General features: G+C 43.7%; 1 protein-coding gene across 8 annotated transcripts in view; it reads right to left on the bottom strand.

The window, feature by feature from the left end:
* Positions 1 to 22,748, bottom strand: part of grb10b (growth factor receptor-bound protein 10b) — a 199,600-nt gene that overhangs the window by 152,198 nt on the left and 24,654 nt on the right. For 2 of the 8 annotated variants that reach the window (XM_055657334.1, XM_055657364.1), the window contains exon 2: positions 12,344 to 12,416. The exons of the other annotated variants lie outside the window; for them this stretch is intronic. The gene's annotated coding sequence lies outside the window, so the exon portion shown is untranslated. The remainder of the gene's footprint in view (positions 1 to 12,343; positions 12,417 to 22,748) is intronic. 8 annotated transcript variants of the gene reach the window in all.

Genomic DNA, 22,748 nt, shown 5'->3' with positions numbered 1-22,748 from the left:
TGGATTTGCCAAGGCAGTCCTTATTGTGGATTTTGGGAAGGAGATAAAAGGAGATGTAAGATGTGGAGGGGAGGTAGCCAGAAGTGATGAGATCATGGCAACCTGGTTTGGTATTCATCCATGGGGTCATGGTCACGAGGTTGGTATGAGGGGGCAGTTGGAAATAAAAAAGATCCAGAGAGGGTACCATGAAGGGATGGAATGTTGGAAGGTGCTGCCTGACTTGATGAGTTACTCCAGTACTTTGTTTTATTGTAGAGCTACTTAGAGCAACTCAAAGACCTAGCTTCTCCGGTCTCTCTTCATAACTGAACTGTTACGAAGAGGCCATTGCCACCAGAACCAACGGACTTGTACTTCAAGGTCTCTCTGTTCCCCAATGCTCCTCAAGAGCCTATGATTCATGTTGTATGTCTGAACCTCATTGACACTCCCAAAATCACCAGTCTGGATATGTGAAAAGAAAGAGATTAGTTAAAACAAATGTAGGTCCCTTGCAGTCAGAAACAGGTGAGTTGATCATGGGGAACAAGGATATGGCGGACCAATTGAATAACTACTTTGGTCCCGTCTTCATTAAGGAAGACATAAATAATCTGTCGGAAATAGCAGGTCAAAGGAGTTGGAGGAATTGAGTGAAATCCAGGTTAGTCGGGAAGTGGTGTTGGGTAAATTGAATGGATTAAAGGCCGATAAATCCCCAGGGCCAGATAGGCTGCATCCCAGAGTACGTAAGGAAGTAGCTCCAGAAATAGTGGATGCATTAGTAATAATCTTTCAAAACTCTTTAGATTCTGGAGTAGTTCCTGAGGATTGGCGGGTAGCAAACATAACCCCACTTTTTAAGAAGGGAGGGAGAGAAAAATGGGGAATTACAGACCAGTTAGTCTAACATCGGGAGTGGGGAAACTGCTAGAGTCAGTTATTAAAGATGGGATGGCAGCACATTTGGAAAGTGGTGAAATCATTGGACAAAGTCAGCATGGATTTACGAAAGGTAAATCATGTCTGACGAATCTTATAGAATTTTTCGAGGATGTAACTAGTATCGTGGATAGGGGAGAACCAGTGGATGTGGTGTATATAGACTTCCAGAAGGCTTTCGACAAGGTCCCACATAAGAGATTAGTATACAAACTTAAAGCACATTGGGCATTGGGGGTTCAGTATTGATGTGGATAGAGAACTGGCTGGCAAACAGGGAGCAAAGAGTAGGAGTAAACGGGATCTTTTCACAATGGCTGGCAGTGACCAGTGGGGTACCGCAAGGCTCAGTGATGGGACCCCAGCTATTTACAATATATATTAATGATCTGGATGAGGGAATTGAAGGCAATATCTCCAAGTTTGCGGGTGACACTAAGCTGCGGGGCAGTGTTAGCTGTGAGGAGGATGCTAGGAGACTGCAAGGTGACTTGGATAGGCTGGGTGAGTGGGCAAATGTTTGGCAGATGCAGTATAATGTGGACAAATGTGAGGTTATCCATTTTGGTGGCAAAAACAGGAAAGCAGACTATTATCTAAATGGTGGCCGACTAGGAAAAGGGGAGATGCAGCGAGACCTGGGTGTCATGGTACACCAGTCATTGAAAGTAGGCATGCAGGTGCAGCAGGCAGTGAAGAAAGCGAATGGTATGTTGGCTTTCATAGCAAAAGGATTTGAGTATAGGAGCAGGGAGGTTCTACTGCAGTTGTACAGGGTCTTGGTGAGACCACACCTGGAGTATTGCGTACAGTTTTGGTCTCCAAATCTGAGGAAGGACATTATTGCCATAGAGGGAGTGCAGAGAAAGTTCACCAGACTGATTCCTGGGATGTCATATTTAAGAGGGATGTCTATATTTAAGAGGGAGTTAGATGTGGCCCTTGTGGCTAAGGGGATCAGAGGGTATGGAGAGAAGACAGGTACGGGATACTGAGTTGGATGACCAGCCATGATCATATTGAATGGCGGTGCAGGCTCGAAGGGCCGAATGGCCTACTCCTGCACCTAATTTCTATGTTTCTATGGATTCAACTCCACCTACCATTTTTCAGTCCATTTCACCACAAGATCAATATCTCTGTGCAACGCAAGAATTATTTCCACACTATCAAAAATGACATAAATCTTTCTGTCATCTGCAAACTTACTGTTCTTGTCTTCCACATCCAACTCATTCACATGTATTACAAAGCCCTCAGCACTGATCATTGTGGCATACTATGTCAAAACCATCCGATCACAATAAACAAACCTCCACCACCTCCTATGTTTCGTATTGCTAAGCTATTTTCATATCCAGTTTCCCGACTTATCCTGAATCCTAAAGGCCCTAACCTTTAGAACCAACCTCCCATGTTGTATCTTATCAAAGGCTTTATGTTCACGTAAAGTTCATATAAATCAGATCTTCTATCCTGCTCAATATACTCCGTAACCTCAAAGAATTCAATCATATTTGAAAAGGTTATATGCTTTTAAATATATAAAAGATCCATAGTGGAATACTTGACTGTAGGTTGAAGCTTATATTTCGTCTCAAGCAGGCTTTCTCTAGTTGAAAAGTAAGAGAAAGATTCAAGCCCAGGCTTGTCTCAGGTTGATGTATATTGAGAAAATGACCAGGGCTCGAAATTAATGGTTGCCCTGTTGCCAATGGCCACCTAAAGTCCCGCCGGGCAACCTAAAAGCCGTGTCATTTTTGCCCAGCTTGATACTGCAGATACTGGTTTATACCGAATATAGACACAAAAAACTGGCGTAACCAAGCGGGTCAGGCAGCACCTCTGGAGAAAAGGAATAAGTGATGTTTCGGGTCGGCGGCGACTCCACCTCCTCCCGCACCCCGCCCGCCCTCATTGCGGCCTCTGCCTGCCACTCCGCCATCGGCGATAACTGCCTTCAAAACAAACCCTCCCGTACTCTGAGGCCGGGAGGAGGGGAGGAGGAAGGGGGAGGCCCCCTTCCACCGTCTGAAGCATTTTACCGCACGGCCCCGCACCGTCCTGCTGGCTGGTGGAGGAGGGGAGGCGGTGGTGGCGAGGAGATCCCAAATGCCTCCTCCCCCTTTGGCGGCGGCACTTGGCGGTGGACTGGAACGGCTAAGGCAGCTGGGCAATGATGCCGGTGTTGTCCGAGGAGCGCTGACCTTCCTTCCCCCCCCCCCACCTCCTCTTTCTCTCTCTCGTACAACCCCCTCCACCCCTTATCCTGGGACCCCACCTCTCCATATAACCATATAATAACCATATAACAATTACAGCACGGAAACAGGCCATCTCGACCCTTCTAGTCCGTGCCGAACACATATTCTCCCCTAATCCCATATACCTGCACTCAGACCATAACCCTCCATTCCCTTCCCGTCCATATAACTATCCAATTTATTTTTAAATGATAAAAACGAACCTGCCTCCACCACCTTCACTGGAAGCTCATTACACACAGCCACCACTCTCTGAGTAAAGAAGTTCTCCCTCATGTTACCCCTAAACTTCAGTCCCTTAATTCTCAAGTCATGTCCCCTTGTTTGAATCTTCCCTACTCTCAGTGGAAAAGCTTTTCCACGTCAACTCTGTCTATCCCTCTCATCTCCATCCCGCACTGATCCCCATACCCGCCTCTATTCAGTCCTCACTGATATCCCCTGTGCTCCCCTCCCCACCCCCACCCCCCATCTATTCATCCTGCACTGATCTCCCTATCCATCTCGCATTGATTCTCCTGCCACCTCCCATCCATCCTACACTGGTCCCCCAACTCATCCTCTACTGACCCCCCTTCTCATCCATCCTGCACTGCTACCCCCATTCATCCTGTACTGATCAGCTCATTCATCCTGCACTGATCTCCCGATCCATCCTGTACTGACCCCCCCCCCCCCCCTCCATTTTTCCTACCCCGATTCCTCCCATCCATCCTGTAGTGATCTCACTATTCATCCAGTACTGATCCCCCTGGATCCCCCCCTGCACTGGAAATGTCTTCAGAGCAATCATTGACTATGTTTGATAACCGAATGCAATCAAATGTGTTTTAATTCCCAAGGTTATTATTTGTTTTAATCCATAAAGATGGATTAATTAAATTGTGAACACGTGAAACATTAAAAACCGCAGTGTTCAATTGTCATTGCTACCGTTGGCACGTTATTACAGAATTCATTTTAATGCCAAATCAATGCTCTGAATTGATGTTCACAACACATCTAATCTGAATGTCCGGTAATGTGGCGTTTTGACACCTTTAAACATATTACCAAAAGAACATTTGCTGCAGTTATGTCCTTTGGCCATCTTTTGTCAGTTAGTGAAATGTTTAACCTGTCAGCTATTATCATAAAATGCCTTTAGAAATTTCCTTGCAACCTGTATATTTTGTTGTGGATAAATTATGTGGGAAGCGAGAGTGTTTATGTAACAATAGCAATAATGACCCATGCTATGGCCATGTCATGATAATTTTCGGTTCTTCACAGAAAGATGCTTGCATCAATCTGTAGTGTGCATGGTTAAGCATATATGTTACCATGGTCCAGGATATATTGACACAGGTTGATCATACACTGAATAATCCAATCACATTTTTGATTGGAAGTGGAAAGAAATAATATAAATTGCATTAATTGCAATGTGTAAGAGTTGAGATACTGTATTATAATTTTGCTGCATGGCATTGTGGTATATATCATGTCTTGATTGGTGAATATGTTTAGTTTGTGACTTTATTTGAAGCAGAAATAATATGCGAATGCTTCATTGAGCATAATTCTGGCTGGTAACTACGCACTTCGTCCGAGCACACTATCGCACGCGTCATCCAAGCCGTCTTAAATGACCACCTAAACTGTCATTTGGCAACCTGAAAAGCTGCCAATGTTGCCCGGCTGGCAACAGAGAAAAAAAGTTAAGTGAGAGCCCTAATGACCGATGCCTTTGAAATGTCTCGTCCTGAAAGTACCGTCTGATAAGAGACCGATGCCTTTGAAATGTCTTGTCCTGAAAGTACCAGCTGATAGGATGCCTTTGAAATGTGTCTACTAATTGATAAGAGACAACCAACTGATAAGAGACAAGCTCAGACTCTTCCTGTAGTGACGTATATTGGCTGCATCTTGTAACCATGACTAACATCATTGGAATGTGACTAAGTGGCACACAGTATAAAACACCGTGCAAATCTTTGTTCATTGAAGTGGTGGCGCGGGGAAGTCAAGTGTCTGTTGCTTACTTGACTGGTGTATCCTTGTCACTTCTGCCGGCAGATGATCAGTAAAGCTTGAGTTGGTTTACCTAACGTTTTTGTGAGTTGTCTGTTTTTTAAGTACTGAACGTTATCATATTGGTCAAGCAGGATCTCAGAGAGCACAGGTTCGTTAAGCTCAACTTGCCCATACCAATCAAGATGTTCCATCTACGCTCGTCCCATCTGCCCATGTTTGGTCCATGTCCTTCCAGGCTCCTCCCTGTTGCTTTTCTTGAAAAGAGGAACCAGTACTCCAGTAATCTGCTATCTCATTTGTGTCCAGTGAATATTTAAAAATCTCAGTCTCAGCAATCTCGTCCCTTGCCTCCTACAGCACTATGAGACAGATCACATTCAATCCTGGAGATGTATCCACTTTTAGGACTGCCAACAAATCAAGTATTACCTATTTATTAAGATCTGCAGTACTCATCTGTGCTTTCACCACATTCTCCAATTACAAAGTATTTATTGTAGGTGCTTCACAGTTGATGAACAAGCCTTAACCTCAGAAAACATCCAACTTCAGAACATTTTCACTGGACCATTTTGACTTCTGTACACTCATGCTCCATTATGACACCGTGAGAGCTACGTCTGATGAATCTTGTGGCTGTGTGCTTTAGTGTCTACTTCAAATCCATCCATTGTGCCCTTTACAATGGCTTGCAAACAGTCATCCTAACCAATGGTCAACAGCAGATCTAATCTGAATACAGACCAGTATTAAACAAGACTGCAACAATAGGCTGAGGGCCGAGCATCAAAAATGTGTCTAGAAATCAACTTCCGTGACCTATGTCTCAGAACTACATGAAATTTTGCACAGATTTAGATGAAAATATAATTGAGATGGGTTATAACTCGTCAGTGCCAAATGTTGCACTTTAATTAATTAAACTAATTAGAAAATGAGATCGAAAAAGTAAGCGCCATCAAGTGTCCAATGCCCATATTACACCATGGGGAGCCTATTTCCATGTTGCAGTATTTAAATCATATATTATTATATAATCTTGTATATATAAGTTGTGAATACGACTGTACAGGGCTCTCACTTAACTTTTTTTTCCTCTGTCAGCCGGGCAACCTGGGAAGCTTTTAAGGTTGCCAAATGACAGTTTAGGTGGTCTTTTAAGACGGCGTGCAATAATGTGCTCCGATGAGGTGCGTAGTTACCAGTCGTAATTATGTTCAATGAAGCATTCACATTATTTCGGCTTCAAATAAAGTCACAAACTAAACATATTCACCAATCAAGACATGATATATGCCACAATCACATGCAGCAAAATTACATCTCTCAACTCTTTTTACACGTTGCAATGAATGTAATTTCTATTATTTCTTTCCACTTCCAAACAAAAATGTGGTTGGATTATTCAGCGTATGATCAACCTCGGTGAGAACAAGCGCAGGCTTGGCGATCGTTTCACACAACACCTCCGCTCGGTTCGCAATAACCAACCTGATCTTCTGGTGGCTCAGCACTTCAACTCCCCCTCCCTTTCCAAATCCTACCTTTCTGTCCTGGGCCTCCTCCATGGCCAGTGTGAGGCCCACCGCAAATTGGAGGAACAGCACCTCATATTTCGCTTGGGTAGTTTACACCCCAGCGGTATGAACATTGGCTTCTCCAATTTCAGGTAGTCCTTCCATTCTCCCTCCTTCCCCTCCCATTCCCAGCTTTCCCACAGCCCGTCTCCACCTCTTCCTTTCCTTTTCCCGTTTCCCGTTCCCCCCCCCCCCCCCCCCCTCTGTCTGAAGAAGGGTCTCAACATCAGTCTGAAGAAGGGTCTGGACCCGAAACGTCGCCTATTCCTTCGCTCCATAGATGCTGCCTCACCTGCTGATTTTCTCCAGCTTTTTTGCCTACCAATGGGATCCCACCAATGGCCACATCTTCCCATCTTTCAGCTTTCGTCGGCTTTCAGCAGAGACCGCTCCCTCCGCAACTCCCTGGTCAATTCGTCCTTCCCACTTAAACCACCCCCACTCCTGGAACTTTCCCTTGCAACCGCAGGAAATGCTACACTTGTCGCTTTACCTCCCCCCTTGACTCCATTCAAGGATCCAAGCAGTCTTTCCAGGTGTGGCAGAGGTCCACCTGCACCTCCTCCAACCTCATCTATTGCATCCACTACTCTAGGTGTCAGATGCTCTACATCGGTGAGACCAAGCATAGGCTTGGCAATCGCTTCGCCCAACACCTCCGCTCGGTTCGCAATAACCAACCTGATCTCCCGGGAAGAATGTTCTTGCTATTGAGGGAGTAGGTTTAGCGTAGGTTTACAAGGTTAATTCCTGGGATGGCGGGACTGTTATATGCTGAGAGAATGGAGCTGGGTTTGTACACTCGAGTTTAGAACAATGAGAGGGGGTCTTATTGAAACATATAAGATTGGTAAGGGTTTGGACACGTTAGAGGCAGGAAACATGTTCCTGATGTTGGGGGAGTCCAGAACCAGGGGCCACAGTTTAAGAATAAGAGGCAAGCCATTTAGAACGGAGACGAGGAAAACATTTTTTCTCACAGAGAGTTGTGAGTCTGTGGAATTCTCTGCCTCAAAAGGCGGTGGAGGCCGGTTCTCTGGATACTTTCAGGAGAGAGCTAGATAGGGCTCTTAAAGATAGCAGAGTCAGAGGATATGGGGAGAAGGCAGGAACGGGGTACTGATTGGGGATGATCAGCCATGATCACATTGAATGGCTTGAAGGGCCGATTGGCCTACTCCTGCACCTATTGTCTATTGGCTCAGCACTTCAACTCCCCCTCCCATTCCGAATCAGACCTTTCTGTCCTGGGTCTCCTCCATGGCCAGAGTGAGGCCCACCGTAAATTGGAGGAGCAGCACCTCATATTTTGCTTGGGCATTTTACACCCCAGCTGTATGAACATTGACTTCTCCAATTTCAGGTAGTCCCTGCTTTCTCCTCCCCTTCCCAGCTTTCCCTCAGCCCACTGTCTCCGCCTCTTCCTTTCTTCTTCCAGTCCCCCTCACCCTCACATCAGTCTGAAGAAGGGTTTTGACCCGAAACGTCGTCTATTGCCTTCGCTCCATAGATGCTGCCTCTCCCGCTGAGTTTCTCCAGCATTTTTGTCTACCCAATTCACACAAGTTCTGTTATCCCACTATCCTCACGCACTCCCTACACATTAGGAGCAATTTTACAGAGACACGTCAACGCGTCTTTGGGATGTGGGAGGAAACCCACATGCTTGCAGGACGAATGTGCAAATTCAACACAGACAGTGCCCGAGGACAGGATCGAACACAGATCTCTGGCGTGTGAGGGAGCAAGTCTACCAGTTGTGCCACTATATTTTGTTTTCCAACACACAAAAAATTATCCATTGATTACTTTGGTTACTAAAAAAAAAGAAACCATCAATTTTAAGTCTTAAATCTCTAAGTGACGCTATGTCCCCCTTTACAGCTACTGTATGTTTTAATTCAGTTCAAGACTATGGGGCAGTATATTGGCCATAAAGTCGCTGCCTAAAAGTGCCAGATGGGTTTTCTCCGGGTGTTCTTGTTTCTTTCCACATTCCAAAGGTGTGCAGGAACCTTTTTCAGACCCAACCCAAAACATAATATTTTCCTTTTGTCCAGAGATTCTGTCTGACCTGTTGAGTTACTCCACCTTTTTGTGTCTTTCAGTTTAAACCAGCATCTGCAGTTCCTTCCTACACACACGATAAAACTTTATTAATCGCAAGAGGGAAATTGTGTGTGTGGATATATATATATATATACACACACACACACATATATATATATATATATATTAATGTAGTTATATATTCATATATAAATATACACCGTTTTGTTTCCTCGTTTATAGCATTGTTTACAGTGTACTATGTTTACATATTCTGTTGTGCTGCTGCAAGTAAGGATTTCATTGTTCTAACTGGGACGTGAGAGAATAAAACTCTTGACTTACATCGCTAATGTGTGGGATAGAACTAGTGTACAGGTGAACGGTGGTCAGCGTGGACTCGGTGGGCCGAAAGGCCTGTTTCCATGCTGTATCTTTAAATTAAATTAAAAACACTAAAACCAGAGGGAGTCTAAAGAAGGTACTCTACCCGAAACATCATCCAATTTCTTCTATCCAGAGATGCTGGTTGCTCCATGGAGTTTCCCCGCACAATTAAAGCATGGAATAGTCTTCACCCTACCATAGTTGCCGCGCCAGACGCAACTAATTATTGTCATGTGTCCCAGATAGGACATTGAAATTCTTGCTTGCTGCAGCACAACAGAATATGTAAATACAGAACAGGAGATAAAAGTTCAGTGTGTCTATATACCATAGACCATATACACAAAAAATAAACAGATAAAGTGCTGTTATTGTTCAGTTTGGAGTTTGGTGGCGGACCCTCCACCATCTCCAGTTTAAATTCCATTTGGAATATTTTTGGAGGACCAGGAAACCAAGAAGCAAGAGTTACTCCAGCTCCAGGAAGTGATTTTGCGTTGGTTTTCAGCGGTCGCTGCTAGCCGGCGACCGGACAGCAATGGCGGCCAGATCTCCCACAATGCAAAGGGAGGGAGAAAGTGCCCGGCGCCGACCAGTTGCCATGGCAGTGCACATGTGCAGGGCAGCCGATGATGTGTTGGCCGTGGTTATGCACATGTGCAGGGGGAGGATGTGCTGGCCGTGGTTGTGCGCATGTGCAGGGGGAGGATGTGCTGGCCATGGCAGTGCGCATGTGCAAGTCGGCTGGCCGTGCCGGCGGATGAGGAGCGGATGGAGAGCGTAGAACCGGCGGCCCGGACACGGATGGAGATGGAGAGGCAGATAGAGAGAGAGAGAGAGAGAAAGAGAGAGAGAGAGAGATAAAGAGGGGGGCCCCGTTCAGAGTTGAACGGTAGGTGTCCCGGGTGCTTGCCAAGCCGGGCAAAATTACACGACTTTTAGGTTGCCCGACCGGACGTTAGAAACATAGAATCATAGAAATTAGGTGCAGGAGTAGGCCATTCGGCCCTTCGAGCCTCCACCACCATTCAATACGATCATGGCTGATCATCCAACTCAGTATCCCGTACCTGCCTTCTCTCCATACCCTCTGATCCCCTTAGCCACAAGGGACACATCTAACTCCCTCTTAAATATTGCCAATGAACTGGCCTCAACTACCCTCTGTGGCAGAGAGTTCCAGAGATTCACCACTCTCTGTGTGAAAAAAGATTTTTTCATCTCGGTTTTAAAGGATTTCCCCCTTATCCTTAAGCTGTGACCCCTTGTCCTGGACTTCCCCAACATCGGGAACAATCTTCCTGCATCTAGCCTGTCCAACCCCTTAAGAATTTTGTAAGTTTCTATAAGATCCCCTCTCAATCTTCTAAATTCTAGAGAGTATAAACCAAGTCTATCCAGTCTTTCTTCATAAGTCTGGTGAACCTTCTTTGCACATGGCAATAATGTCCTTCCTCAGATTTGGAGACCAAAACTGTACGCAATACTCCAGGTGTGGTCTCACCAAGACCCTGTCCAACTGCAGTAGAACCTCCCTGCTCCTATACTCAAATCCTTTTGCTATGAAAGCTAACATACCATTCGCTTTCTTCAATGCCTGCTGCACCTGCATGCCTACTTTCAATGACTGGTGTACCATGACACCCAGGTCTCACTGCATCTCCCCTTTTCCTAATCGGCCACCATTTAGATAATAGTCTGCTTTCCTGTTTTTGTCACCAAAATGGATAACCTCACATTTATCCACATTATACTGCATCTGCCAAACATTTGCCCACTCACCCAGCCTATCCAAGTCACCTTGCAGTCTCCTAGCATCCTCCTCACAGCTAACACTGCCCCCCAGCTTAGTGTCATCCGCAAACTTGGAGATATTGCCTTCAATTCCCTCATCCAGATCATTAATATATATTGAAAATAGCTGGGGTCCCAGTACTGAGCCTTGCGGTACCCCACTAGTCACCACCCGCCATTGTGAAAAGTTAGGTGGCCATTGGCACCCGGGCAACCGTTAATTTCAAGCCCTGCTGTAATTAAACATAATTATGTATAATTTATTATATAAAATAATATAATGAATATAATTGTGAGTGTGTTTTTTGAATGGGATTGCCGCAGAGGTCCAGTCCTGGAACCAGCCTAATTAATGGGTGAGGGCAGTTCCTCTGGGTTCCCCCGTTTACTGAACCCCACTGACTGCCAGTGTGCAGAGTGGGGGAAGGCTAAGGCATCTTCCACTGACAGGAAAATGCCTAATCCTAATTCGCCCACCTTCCAGAGCTGCCCACAACTGGAGCCGGAGGTGCTTTGGGACCGCCCACCGGCGGCCTGGCCACTCCCACCACCCACCGGCGGCCCAGCCCGGCCGACCACTCTCACCGCCCACCGGCGGCCCGGCCACTCTCACCACCCACCGGCAGTTCGGCCACTCTCACCACCCACCGGTGGCCCAGCCAGCCACTCTCACCACCCAACGGCAGCCCGGCCACTCTCACCACCTACTGGCAGCACGGGTCGACCAACTAATCTCACCACACACTGGCGGCCTGGCCACTCTCACCACTCACCGGTGGCCTGGCCCGGCTGACCACTCTCACCAGACACCGCCACTCTCACCACCCACTGGCGGCCCGGCCCGACCGACCTCTCTCACCATCCACCGGCGGCCCGACCCGACCGACCACTCTCACCACCCACCGGCGGCCCGGCCACTCTCACCACCCACCGGCGGCCCGGCTCGGCCGACCACTCTCACCACCCACCGGCGGCCCGGGCACTCTCACCACCCACCAGCGGCCCGGCCACTCTCACCACCCACCAGCGGCCCGGCCACTCTCACCACCCACCGGCGGCCCGGCTCGGCCGACCACTCTCACCACCCACTGGCAGCCTGGCTCAAAACTCACCCCCCACTGGCATCCCGACTGATCCTCCACAGCATCCATCAGCCTACCGACAAGCCCGACTGACAGACTAACCGACCGACTGAATACCCGACTGACCCTAACCCTAATCCTAACCCTAGCTCTACATTTGTTTTTTATCATTTTTATTTAACAGTTCACATCATAACTTTATAAAGATAAATCAATTGAAAAACAAAATGATCAGCAAGGTTAGCATTACCTTTATTCCTTCAAAACCATGTTATTGTTTTGATGCAATTAGGAAGCAGCCATGATCCCAGGGTCCTCGCTGCCTAGCAACCATAAAACAAAGCACGGGATTGGTCAATTTGCATCCGACCTCAATGTGCATTGATTGGACAATAACTACTCGGAAAACTGGAAGTTTTTCTCATATTTTTAGAAAATGTGCAAGTTTTGGTCTTGACGAGTTTCAGGTATGATTTATATAATATTTTTACACAATATGTTAAAAATTCAGGTAGTTCCATGAGTTGGGTCACGTACTTGAACGGAAAAGCTTGGCCCACAGCCTATTTGTTTAAATAGGTTTTTATCCTGTGAAAGTGGAAACAAATCTACAGGCTCAAAGGTAAATTGTTCAACTTGCCTTCTCTTCTGAACCAACGTACTACAATATTTCATAAATGACAATTTGCTTTTTCAAATTTCCTTCCAAAGTGATTACTTTATATTTTCCCCCACATTGCTCTCCATTTATCAATTTTAGACCAATTAAATTAATTCATACCCATTCAATTTGGAGCAGCACGGTGGCACAGTGGTAGAGTTGCTGCCTTACAACGGTGGAGAACCGAGTTCGATCCCGACTATGCGTGATGTCTAGACGGAGTTTATACGTTCTCCCCCCCCCTGACCACGTGGTTTTTCTCTAAGATCTTCAGCTTCCTCCAACACCAAAGAGATGTACAGGTTGGTAGGTTAATTGGCTTAGGTTAATAGGCTTAATTAATAGGTTAAATCCCTCATGCGTGTAGGGTAGTGTTAATGTGCAGGGATCGCTGTTCGGTGCAGACTGAGTGGACCGAAGGGCCTGTTCCCGCACTGTATCACTAAACTAAACTAATCTATCTATATCCCTTTTCCTGACTTCATCCTCCTCTCAACTTGCTAACCTACCTATTTTTGTATCATAAGAAAATGTGGTCCCTTCAACCAAATCATTAATAGATAATGTAAATAATTGATGTTCCAGAACTGAACCCCATGGCACAATATCAGCTAGTGATTGCCAATCCGAAAGTGAACTATTTATTCCAAATATCTAGCCTATTCTGTGGTTCAGACATTGTAAGTCAAAGAGTCTGTTCTTGTGCTGTACTGTTCTATGTTACATTCTAAGTCTCCATTTTCATCCAATCTCACAATTCCCAGACCTCAATTCAACCCCAAAGCCATGTTCCTACTCGAATACTCTGTTCATTGTGTATCTTCATGGGGCGCTAACAGTTATGCTTCATTCTCCAGTGTTAAATTTAGCATCATAGTTCTCAGCTGTTGAGAACAAGTGCAGTTCGAGTTTCTCTTCACCTTTTAGATTATGTATACTATGTATTGCACTTCTACTGAGTTTAGATTAATCTCAATTAATTTAATTTTCTTACCAACTTTACAAATGTAACAATTAACAATTGCTCGTCAGACTGAAGAAGTCTCTGAAGAGTCTTGACCCAAAACATCGCCTATTCCTTTGCTCCATAGATGCTGCCTCACCAGCTGAGTTTCTCCAGCATTTTTATCTACCTTCGATTTTTGCAGCATCTGCAATTCTTTCTTAAACATTGCTCTTGTCAGTGTCGTAGCACACATTTAAGGTCAGACCAGGGATTACAGTCAATAATCATAGATCAAAAATATCACAATGTTACTAGTGGTAGTCGACAGATGATCCATCTACCTATCATTAGATCTAATTGCAAGGGCTCCCCAGTCACCAAACGGCATACTTGTGAATACCCAACTTAACGCAAATTCTCCCCCACATTTTTTGAAACAATTTTCAAGCATGACTGACAGTGGCATTATTAATAATAATAAAAAATCCATGTTTCATGGTATTTATTACAAACTGGATACAGCATATATCCGAATAATTTAATAGTGTGCAATTACTGAATTAAATAAAATTATACAAAGTGTTTACGGGTCAATGCAATATGAATTACCATGGAAAACGTACATAATTGACTTTTTTTATAACCATATAACCATATAACAATTACAGCACGGACACAGGCCAATCAGCTTTTGAACAGTTTAGGTTAAGCATAGAAACAGGTCCTTCTGCCCATCGAGTTCGCACAAATCATTGATCACACATTCACACTAGTGCTATTATCCAACTACTGCATCCACTCCCTACACATCAGTGGCCAATTAACCTAAAATCCTCCTGTCTTTGGGATGTGGGAGGAAACCAGAGCACCTGGAGGAAACCCATGTGATCACACGGAGAATGTGCAAACTCCACACAGACAGAACTCAAGATCGGGATTGAACCCAGGTCTGACGCAGTGAGCTAGCAGCTCTACCAGCTGCTCCACGGTGACCCTTCTCAGGACAGCTCTCAGTAATTGAACCCTTGCAATACCTGGAGACTGGCTGTATCAGATGTTTGTATGAAAATCTGGCAATGTATTACCATTGCAAATGCTCAGAGGTACGGAACAACACAATATATCTTTCCCTGAATAAGATCCAAACAATATAAAGAACTCTGAATGTGATCTCAACAAAAAGATTAACAATTGTGGCAAGACAACCTTACTTTTCTACTACATTCCTCTTGTAATGAAAATTAACATGCTATTTGGCTTCCAAACTATTTGTCATACCCAGATGCTAACTTCATGTTTCTTCTGCAAGGATATACCGATTTCTCTGAATGTCGTCAGCATTAATCGACCGATGTTTGATACTCCCGATGTCACACATTTATTAGCTGGTAATTTAACAAGAGAATCTCTTATTGAATAAAGATCAAGAGTGTCTATTTGTCATTGCTTCGGATATGAACAGGAACAATTAAATTCTTACTTGCCACTGCTTTACACACATTCAATACAACAAATAAATATGCAATAAATTATCAATTATCCTAAGTTAAATAACCATGATAGTGCAAAAGCAAAAGTACATAGAGCAATTCATGTCGTGCAAAGTCCACAGTTGTTTGGCATAGAGGCAGGGTTGTGGTAAGAGCAGAGTAGTTCAAGAACCTTATGTTGATGGAAAAAAGTTTTTTTTTTAAACTGGGAGGTCACGGTTCCCAGATTCCTGTATTTTCGTCCGATGGTAGCAGGGTAAAGTTAACTTGACCAGAATGGTGTAGGTCTTTGATGAAAATAGTGACTTAGTCATCATAGAATCAAACAGGTCCTTTGGCCCAACTTGCCCACTTGAACTTACATGCCCCATCTGCACTACTCCCACCTGCCTGCACTTGGCCTATAACCATCTAAACCTATCCTATCCATGTATCTGTCCAAATGCCCCATGAATGTTATGATAGTACATGCATCAACTACCTCCTCCAGCAGCTCATTCCATGTACCCACCATCCTTTGTGTAAAATCCATCCTCAGGTCCCTATTAAATCTCTCCCTCCTCACCTCAAACCCCAAGTCCTCTAGTTCTCGATTCCCGTACTCCGGGGCAAAAGGACTTGTGCATTTAACCAATTTATTCCTCAAATGACTTAGTAAACCTCTAAAATCACCCCGTATCCTCCTGTACTCCTGCACTCTAAGGAATAAAGTCCTAGCCTCCTCAACCTCTCCCCATAACTCAGACCCTCAAGTTCAGGCAGCATCCTTGTAAATCTTCTCTGCACCGTTTCCAACTTGACAATGTCTTTCCTATAACACAGTGACCAAAATTGAACACAATACTCTAAATGTGGCCTCACCAGTGTCATACAACTATAACATGATCAGACAACTTCTATACTCAATACTCGATGAAGCCCAATGTGCCAAAAGCCTTTTTAACCACCCTATTTACCAGTGATGCCTTTCAAGGAACTATGTACCTGGACTCCTCGATCCCTCTACAACACTCTCCAGAGCCTTACCATTCACTGTGCAGATCTTGCCTTTGTTAGACTTCCCAAACCACCTCACATTTCTCTGTATTAAATTCTATCAACCATTCCTCAGTCCACCTGACCAACCAGTAATTTTTTGATAATAATCTTCACTACGTACAATACCATCCACAATCTTGGTAGTTATACCTTGCAAGTCTTCATCCAAATTATTGATATAGATGACAAATAGCAACAAGCCCAGCACCATTAGTCACAGGCCTCCAGTCCGAAAAACAACCTCCCGCCATACCCTCTGCTTCCTTCCATGAAGTCAATTTTCTGCCCATTCAGCTATCTCTCCTTGGGTCACATACAATCTAATCTTCCAGAGCAGCCTACCATGCGGAACCTTGTCAAATGCCCTGTTGAAATCCATATTAACAATGTCTACAGTTCTGTCCTCATCAACCGGGTTAATTCCCGGGAAGGTGGGACTGACAGATGATTAAAGAATGGGTCCACTGAGCTTGTATTCACTGGAATTTAGAAGGATGAGAGGGATTTCTTATAGAAACATATAACATTCTTAAAGGATTGGACTGGCTAGATACAGGAAAAATGTTGGAGAAGTTCAGAACCAGGGGTCACAGTTTAAGAATAAGGAGGAGGCCATTTAGGACTGAGATGAGGAAAAACATCTTCACTCAGAGAGGAATCAAGGAATATGGGGAAAAAGCATGAATGAAGTACTGATTTGAGATGATCAGCCATGATCATATTGAATGGCTTGAAGGGCCGAATGGCCTACTCCTGCACCTATTTTTCTCTGTTTCTATGTTTCCAACCTCTTTGGTCACATCTTCACAAATCTCTTCTTAAGTTTCTTCTGTTAGCACTTCCTGTAGATCACTTCAATGTTAGGGAGGTCAGTACTAAAAATGTACCAATCACCGTCCACGTTTTGCGGCTCCCTTCTTTCTTGAGCATTCAAATTGCTAAATCAGGCCATGATATGTGCTCCACTATACACTTGTAAAAGTGAATATTCAGCAACATGACAGATTTCTTTAAACTTCTGAGGTAGATGTTTACCAGAGCTTTCTTTGCGATTTCATCAATGTGCCAAGACAGATGTTCAGAGATTTACCTACCTCAGAACATGAAGTTGTTAGAAACATAGAAACTAGGTGCAGGAGTAGCCCATTCGGCCCTTCGAGCCTGCACCGCCATTCAATATGATCATGGCTGATCATCCAACTCAGTATCCCGTACCTGCCTTCTCTCCATACCCTCTGATCCCTTTAGCCACAAGGGCCACATCTAACTCCCTCTTAAATATAGCCAATGAACTGGCCTCAACTACCCTCTGTGGCAGAGAGTTCCAGAGATTCACCACTCTCTGTGTGAAAAAAGTTTTTTTCTCATCTCGGTTTTAAAGGATTTCCCCCTTATCCTTAAGCTGTGACCCCTTGTCCTGGATTTCCCCAACATGGGGAACAATCTTCCTGCATCTAGCCTGTCCAACCCCTTAAGAATTTTGTAAGTTGACTCTCTCCACCACCATCTTGTAGAAGACAATGAGTTAATTGACCTTTGGCTTTCCATTCCTGAAGTTAATAATCAGCTTCTTGATTTTGCTAATGTTAAGAGCAAGACTGGTGTTCTGGCACTAATCAACAAGATTATCCATCACCCGCCTGTACTCTGACTCGTTATTACCTGTTATTCGTCCAATGACACTAGAATCATCAGCAAATTTAATGATCTGCTGCAATCGTGTCTGCGACGTCATTGGTGCAGGGGGAGTAGAGCAGGGAACTCAGCACACATGTTTGTGGTGCCCCAGTGCTGATGATCAGTGTGAAGGTGATGCTGTTGTCAATCTGTATTGATTGAAATCTGCCGCTGAGGAAGTTGAGGATTCTGTTGCATAGGAGCAAGTAGAGACCCAGTTCTCAGAATCTGATGACGAGTTGGTTTTAGACGCCCAATTATAGTTGATGGACAGCCTGATGTATGCATTCTGGTTGTCCAAGTAATGCAGTCCAGAGCAGAAACCAGCGATATCATTATAGAGCCCCCTCTATAATGTTTGGGACAAAGACCCATAATTTATTAACTCGTCTTTGTACTCCACAATTTGAGATTTGTAATAGAAAAAAATCACATGTGGTTAAAGTGCACATTGTCAGATTTTATTAAAGGGTATTTTTTTATACAATCTGGTTTCACCATGTAGAAATTACAGCTGCGTTTATACATAGCTTCCCCCAATTTCAGGGCACCATAATGTTTGGGACACATGGCTTCACAGACATTTTTGATTGCTCTGGTGTGTTTAATTGTCTCCTTAATGCAGGTACACGAGAGCTCTCAGCACCGAGTCTTTCCTCCAATCTTTCCATCACCTTTGGAAACTTTTATTGCTGTTTATCAACATGAGGACCAAAGTTGTGCCAATGAAAGCCAAAGAAACCATTATGAGACTGAGAAACAAGAACAGAACTGTTAGTGACATCAGCCAAACCTTAGGCTTACCAAATTCAACTGTTTCGAACATCATTAAGAAGAAAGAGCGCATTGGTGAGCTTACTAATCGCAAAGGGGCTGGCAGGCCAAAAAAGACCTCCACAGCTGATGACAGAAGAATTCTCTCTATAATAAAGAAAAACCCCCAAACACCTGTCCAACAGATCAGAAAAACTCTTCAGGTGTGGATTTGTCAAAGACCACTGTCCGCAGAAGACTTCATGAATAGAAATACAGTGGCTACACTGCAAGATGCAAACCACTGGTTAGCCGCCAAAAAATAGGAAGTACTTAAAAGAGCAACTACAGTCCTGGAAAAAGGTATTGTGGACAGATGAGCCGAAGATTAACCTATATCAGTAGGTATGTTGCAAAGCGTACCTGAAGCGTCGCTGAAAATCTGTCCCAGCCCGTGTGCGCGATTTTGGCGCCGTTTAGAGGGGGGGGGGGGGGGGGGCGGGTTTAAAAAGCGATTTTCTCTAGGCTGTTCCAATCGAAGATGTTCAGCCTAGTTAATTATTAACGAAAAATCGCTGGAAGACCCCGTCGCAAAAGCTATTATTAGTTTTAAAGGCCTTGTATAATAGTAACAGTAGTTTAAAAATCAATCTCTAAACCCGCGACCACCGGCAGCCGTCAGGATCGCATAGAGCAGACAACAGAAGGTAGGCTATTTATTTTTACATTAAAAAGGGCTTCTTAAGATCCCTTTATACAAAGTTTAATATTGCGAGTAGCTCATTTTTGGCCCATTATATCCCGCAGTATTTTTCTGGGCATTTGAGGGCACAAATCCACCGCAATGTGAACGTTCTAAACCAGCGCGTTCACAGGATCCCACTAGAAAGCTGATTTAAATTGACTTTAATTTACAGCAATTGAACACTAAATTCTTTCCATTTGGCCTATAAATTAATGTAAATGAGATTTAAAAATCATGTTTTATTGTGAATTATTTATGAATATTATTTGGACACTTAGGCTATTTAAAAATGTTAATCATTTATTAAGAAATGGATAGGTGTTTAGATCTAGTCATTGAAGTTTGAAATTAGCTACAATTGGGTAACTAACTAATTATATGCTTTAATTTCAGGTCATCAAAGTAAGATTATTTTATATTTGTTTCAGAATGGTTCAATCTACGATAACTGAAAAATTCATTCAGTTCTCTTAATTTTTAAGAAGGTTATGGGCTTTTGACTGCACACGATCACAGCTTTTTTGTTATGTCCATAGAAAATCAATAGGGAACAAGATGCTAATTTCCAAGTATGAAAATGGCCATAACTTTTTAAATACTTGAGATATGAAAGTGAATTAGTTGTCAAATTAAACTTCTTTTTATGCTTTATCTGATGGGATAAATTGCAGACTTGATTTTTTAAATCTAAAAATTTTGTAACATTGCTAATAGCAGAGTGATGGCAAGAGCAAGTATGGAGGACAGAAGGAACTGCCCAAGATCCAAATCATACCACCTCATCTGTGAAAGTGTTGTGGCCTGCGCATGTATGGCTGCTGAAGGTACTGGCTCACTTATCTTCATTGGTGATACAACTGCTGATAGTAGTAGCATAATGAGTTCTAAAGTGTACAGACACATCCTATCTGCTCAATTTTCAGATAAATGCCTCAAAACTCATTGGCTGGTGGTTCATTCTACCGCAAGACAATGATCCCAAACATAGTGTGAAAGCAACAAAGGAGTTTTTGATTGCAACAAAACTGGTCAATTCTTCAGTGGCCAAGTCAATCACCCAAACTGAACCAAATTTAGCATACCTTTTATTTGCTGAAGGGAAAACTAAAGGGGACATGTCCCCATACCAAGCATAAGCTAAATATAGCTGCAATTCAGGCCTGGCAGAGCATCACCAGAGAAGACACCCAGCAACTGGTGATATCCATGAATCGCAGACTTCAAGCAGTCATTGCATGCAAAGGATATGCAACAAAATACAAAACACGACTACTTTCATTTACGACATTGCTGTACATTATGGTGCCCTGAAATGATGGGACTATGTATAAACACTGCTGTAATTTCTTCATGTTGAAACCAAAATGTATAAAAATGGCCTTTATTAAAATCTGACAATGTGCACTTTAACCACATGTGATTTTTTTCCATTACAAATCTCAAATTGTGGAGTACAGAGGCAAATAAATAAATGATGGGTCTTTGTTCCAAACATTATGGAGGGCACTGTATCTGCTGTTGATCTGGAGACACAATGCAGATGCTGGAATCTTGTGCAAACACAAATGGCTGGGTGAACTCAGCAGGTTACGTAGTTTCTGTGGAGGGAATAAACAGATGATGTTTTGGGTCGGGACATTCTTTACATAAGATGTCAACTTTGGTAAGAATACAAACTGAAGCTTGAAGCATGTGAGATGGATGAACATTCAAATAAGGTTGCGAGGGATGTAGATCTCTACAAGAAACAAAATTAGTATGTACGTATGTATAAATAAATAAGCAAATGGAATATTGGTCTGTTGCACTAAAGATGGGATGCAAGAGTAAGAGAGTCTTTCTATACCTGCAGAAACATCATCTAAGAACACCATGTACAATTTTGGTGTCCTTATATATCAAGGGTGCACTGCATGGTAGCAGTGCGAAAAACCTTTTTTTTTTAAAACAAACTTCTGCACCCCCTTCCCCTTGTCTGATGGGAGAGGGAAGAAGAGGGAGTGACCTGGGGCAAGACTGGTCCTTACATATACTGGTGGCCTTGCCGAAGCAGCATGAAGTGTCAATGGAGTCAATGGAAGGGAGGTTGGTTTGCCTAATGTTCTGGGCTACAACCAGAACTCTCTGATTTATTGCAGTCTGGGATACAACTTGTCAAACCAGGTTATGATGCATCCCGATAAAATGCTTTCTATAGCGAATCTCTAGAAGTTGGTGAGAGTTGTTTAGGACAAGCTGAACTTCCTAAGGCTTCCAACGAAGTATAAATCCTGGCCATGTGGCGGTTCGAAGACAATTTGCTGATGATATTTATTCCTAGGAACTTGAAACTCACAATCATCTCTACATGGGGGGGGGGGGGGGGGGGGGGGGGGGGGGGGGGAGAGAGAGAGAGAGAGAGAGGGTATTGTCCTGGCACCTGTTTACAAGGTTCTCAATCTCCTTTACTTACTGCATCTCATTATTATTTGATATCCGGCCCACTATGACGGTGTCGTTGGTAAACTTGTTCACTGAGCTGCATTGGTATTTGGCTGCACAATCATGAGTGCATAATCATGAAGTATAGAAGGTGGCTGAGAATGCATCATTGCAGGGCACCAGTGTTTTGTTACCTATCTTCACCGACTATGTGCGAGGGCCCTAATTAAGATTCTGAAGGGGCTTAAATTGCTACAGGAATAGTTCTCCTGGAATCTAATAATGGGATACAAATCTCAAGATAAGGTGATTTCCATTTAAGAAAATGATAAACAGGAGTTTCTTTACTCAGGTAATTGTTAATCTTTGGAATTCACCTCATGGAGAAATACAGTTTGAATCATGAAATCATTTAGTATATGTGAATTTTTACAATACTGGAGAGATTTCAGCACAGAACAGTAAAAATGTCCTATCTCCACTGTTTCTCGACATGTCTGCGCCTTTAATCCACAGCGACGGGGGGGCGGGGCCAGGACACAGGTGGGCATTGGTCGGCATGTGGGCATTGTGACGTCAGCAGCTGGTGAGAACCGTTAACATTTTTAAAAATTAGTGTTGTGATCAATTTTATTCAAAATGCGGGGAAATAATTGACCAAGGAGTGGCTTTTTGGACTCATAAGTTCAATCTGTACCGAAATGGTAAACATCTCCATGTTTTAGTTTCTGGTTTTCGAGGAGATGCGTTTCATATGCTACATCTCACACACACATGCTACATCTCACACACACACACACACACAGTCTCTTATTATATATGAACAATCACTTCCATAAAGCTTATTCAAAACATGATAAAGAAATTACCAAAAAATAAATACTGGAAGAAACAGGAGCCACTTTCATTTTGGTGTCCACCCTT

This window comes from Leucoraja erinacea, chromosome 2, assembly GCF_028641065.1.
Source record: "Leucoraja erinacea ecotype New England chromosome 2, Leri_hhj_1, whole genome shotgun sequence".
Lineage (NCBI taxonomy): Eukaryota > Metazoa > Chordata > Chondrichthyes > Rajiformes > Rajidae > Leucoraja > Leucoraja erinaceus.
Note: the sequence above shows the minus strand (reverse complement) of the source record. Positions and strands in the feature narration are given on the sequence as shown.